Consider the following 4423-nt stretch of genomic DNA (forward strand, 5'->3'; position numbering starts at 1 on the left):
TTGGCGCCGCCCCGGCCGGTGGCCACCGCGCAGGCGGCGAAGCCGGCGAAGGGACGAGGAGGCAGCGTCAAACGGCCGGCCAACCGCAGCCGCAACCCGGCCGACAGTTCTACGCGGCCGGTGAAGGTCTCAAAGGCGGCCGCGGCGGCTCGGGGCGACGACTCGCAGACGGTGCGGCCGGCGGCCTCCTCCAGCAGCCACACATCCATTCCTCCACCTCCCACGCCGCCACCGCCGGCCGTGGAGGAAGATGTGGCCACGCCGACGGCCACCGCCTCCAACATGTTCGACGAAATGTCGCAAAGGTATAAATTTTGTGGTTGTGCTCTCGTTTGTTGTTTCAAATTTTTTGTGTTCTTGATTGTTTGTGCGTGCAATTGTAGTGTTGATGATGAAGCTTTCATGCACGCAACAAATGTGGAAAATAAAGATTACATATATGAGCACAAGAATATGAAACCCAATATGATGATGACAATCTTGATGTGGATGATGAGGGCTTCATTGTCAAGGGAAGAAGTGGAAATTATAGCACCGCGGAGGATGTGTTGATATGCACCGCTTGGAAGAAAATCTCTCAAGATGCAAGCGTTGGAAGCGACCAAACGATGAGCACCTATTGGAAACGCATCAAGGAGTATTTCGATGAGCGCAACACAAGTGGTATCTTCCGTTCGAGCGACTCTCTACGCCAACGCTGGTCCACCATCAACGCCGAATGCTCAAAGTGGGCCGGTTGCTTGTCAAATGTTGCTCGCATGAACCCAAGTGGTTGCGGTGATAGTGAGTTGGTAAATATTTCCTCTTCGTCCGTGCTTTGTCAAATATTTTCTCTTTGTTCAACATGTTGATGATGATATGTTTTATTGTAGAAAATGATTGCACAAGGATTGTTTCGGGAGAGGAACATGAAAGGCGAGAAGAAGAAAAGGAAAGGAAAAGCTTTCACTTTTCATCATTGCTACAAAGAGCTCAAGGATGTGGAGAAGTGGAAAACTAGAGACTTTTGAATCGTCGAAGAAGAAGAGTGTGTTGGTTGAGGATGAAGAAGATGTCGCCATTGAGGAGACGAGCCCCACTCCTCACTCCGCGACAAAATCTTATAGGCCCGATGGAAACAAGAAAGCGAAGGGAACCAAGGCCGGAGACAATGATCTCAAGGAAGGATTTGATGCCATTGTCATGGCAAGGAAAGGGTATGCCGAAGAGAAAAGAATGTTGAAGCTCAAGGAAATAGAGGAGAGGAGTGAGGCCGAGCGGCAAAGGGCGGCGGCCGAGGAGAAGAGGGCAGCAGCCGAGGAGAGGTTGGCCGCGACCGAGGAGAGGAAGGTGGACCTAGAGGAGAAGAAGGCCGCGGCCGACGAGATGAAGATGGTAGAAGAGAGGACACTCAAGTTTATGTTTATGGACACATCAACTCTTGATGCCAAGGCAAAGGCATATGTTGAACTTTGTCGCGATGAAATGCTCATGAAGAAGCAAATGCTCATGAGGCAAATGATGATGGGAGGAGGCATGGGAGGAGGCATGGGAGGAGGCATAGGAGATGCCATGGGTGGTGCCATGGGTGGTGCCATTGGAGGTGCCATGGGTGGTTACATGAACATGATTGGAGGTTCCATGAGTGGTGCATTTGGCAGAAACATGGGAGGTGGCTTCGGTGGCAACATGGAAGGTGGCTTTGGCGGCATGGGAGGTGCTTTTGGCGGCAACATGATGGGTGGCTTGGGAGGTGGCTACGGCGGCAACATGAGTGGTGTTGGAGGTGGATATGGCGGCAACATGGGATGCAATGAAGATGGTTCCGGTGGTGCTCACGGCAACGAGAGTTCACCGCTTGTTGAGAACGTCGACAAAGACGGTGGAGATGATGATGATCGTACCACGGTTCACAACACCGGTGGTGTTGATGACCCGAATGAGTAATATTCATGTGCATTTCAATTTCTAGTGCGAAAAACTTTGATTGAGACGATGCTCTTTTGGTAGACGAATTTGATACTATGATGATGATGCACTTTCGATTGAAACTATGATGATGATGCACTTTATTTTCAAATTTTAGTTGCTATTTCAATGCAAAACCGCGGCTGAACAGTGGCTGGCAGCAGCCGCGCGGCCGTTTTCATCTTCATTTTGGACCATCTATTGGAGTTGCAAATTTGGACCATCTGTTGGAGTTGAGCTTTTTTGGAGCTCCAAAACGCACTTTTTGGCGGTCCAAATTTTACATCTTCGGTTTTGAACCGCCAAATTTTGGACATCTATTGGAGATGCTGAGCTCCATGTTCGACTCCTACACTCCATGCCGTGGTTTTGCTTGACTGGGTCACTGCTATATGTTCTTCGCCAACGTCAGTGGAAATGATCAAAAAAATGGATGGGTTTATGAGAGCTCGCTCAGAGACTTAACAGTCTCCAAAAGAAAACTATGCAGTAAACTAATTGGTGCCACGGTTGGACGATCTTAACAGGGGTCAGTGTCCTAGTAAATCTACTCGGAGAGAGCCCCCTCCCCCTCCCCCCGTGTCGCTCCCGCGAGGCGACCGGGGGGCAACCCTAAATCCCGCCGGTCTCCGCCCCCTCTCCCCTCCCCTCCCTCGCCGCCGCCCGTGGGCGCGGCTGGGCAAAGCCCAGCCGTCGCCGGCGGCGGCGGGGCCTCGTGGTCCTCCTGCTCGGGCGGTGCTGGCGCGGGCCGGCGCCTCGGGTCGGAGCGTGGAGCTGTGCCGGGCGACACGGCGGTGCAGCGGGCAGAGGCGGAGCTCCGGTGCCTCTGCTCCCCCTCGGCGGGCGGCCAGGTGTTGGTGCGTGCTCGGCTCTCCGAGATCGGCGACGGCGCGGCCAGATCTGACGGGCGCGGCTGGATCTGGGGCCGGGCGACGCGGGCCGAGGGCGGCACGGGCTGCAGCAGCGGCAGGTCGATGGGCGGGCTCGCCGGCTCCAGGTGCTCCGGTGGTTGGGCGGCGGCGGGCAGCGCGGATGGGCTCCCCGGTGAGCTTTCTTGGTGGTCGGCAGCGGACCTTGGGGTTTTCCTTGCCGGCGGACGGGTGTGTGTTGGTGGCCTCGCGTGGAGCTGCGCCGGCTGCCGAGGTGGGGCGACACAGGGGGTGTCCGGTGGGGAGGTAGGCTGGAGGGATGGGAGGCGCCGACGAGAGTTCGGGCCACCCGTCATCGGCACAGGGGTGTGCCGGTCCGGATGCGTCTGGTCCCCCTCCTCCCCCTTTCCCCGGCCGAGTGCGGGCCGATGTAGCTCCGGCGTTGTTCGAGGCGGGACGTATGCTGCGGTTTGGCGGTCGGGTGCGTCCTTTGGGCCAAAGCCGGTGACTTTGGCTGGTCTTGGGGGTGTCTGGATGCAGGGCGGCGGCCTTGGCAGTGGGAGACGCGACGTTCGTGGGCGGAGCTCGCGTCTCAGGTGCGGGTGTGCAGCCATGGCCACGCGGGTGGTTTGGTTGCGGGTGGTTGGCGGATGTAGGGTGCGTTGGAGGGATGTGAGCGCCGGGGTACACCACTTGCTCATGGGCCGACGGTGGCGACGTCCGTGGACGCCGTATCCTTCATGAAGGCTCCGTCGCGGTGTTCCCACTCCTTCGTGATGCTCCAGGTGAAAACTTGATCTTCGTGATCGGACGGTGGCGGCTACCCATAGTCGTGCCCTTCTGGAGGCACCGTCCTGGAGTCCCTGCTCCGTCGTTATCCGCCTCGCCTCTCCTCGGAAGATTGCGTTGGAGGTCTCCGTTGGCTCCAAGCGATTCATGTTGTTTGGTAGTCGTTGGGGTGGCGTGGCGGTGCTTGGCACCTTTGTATTTGCCTTGGGTGTGTGTTGTGTGCGGTGGTGGCGTGTGTTTGTATGGTCGGTGCTTTATATATAAAGCGGGGCGAAAGCCTTTTTCGGTTGGTCTGGTTCGTGTAGTGATCGACGAACACATGCTTGGTACTCAACAAGCGGGACGAAGTGACAACTGACGGAAGCACAGCTCCCGAAAACTTTTGAAGACGCCTAGTGAATTCATGGACGTGACAAGACGGGGGAAAGTGAAGTACAATGCGTGGCGCAAAGCTGTTGCACATGTTGCACATGAGCGAGGAGTCTCCGTAAAAACGGAGTGGCTAACAACAAAACGGTCATTATACATGACCATGGCGACGTGGTATGATTAATTCGTACTAAAACTGCTCGATATATCGCATTCAGCATTAGCACGGCACATGTATCATACCCCTAGCATGTAAAAGGGATAAAACTAAAAGTTCGAGCTTAGTGGCAATGGATTTTCAACACAACGACTGTGCAAACGTGATGTGCTTACTGGGCAAAAACGGACGCACGCCTAAACGTGTACCAAATTACATTTGCTTACTTAGTGGATAGCTCATGGTAATCAAAACATGGGTGTTTGCTTTTTTTTTAGGGTCAACATGGGTG

This window comes from Triticum aestivum, chromosome 6D (assembly GCF_018294505.1).
Source record: "Triticum aestivum cultivar Chinese Spring chromosome 6D, IWGSC CS RefSeq v2.1, whole genome shotgun sequence".
Lineage (NCBI taxonomy): Eukaryota > Viridiplantae > Streptophyta > Magnoliopsida > Poales > Poaceae > Triticum > Triticum aestivum.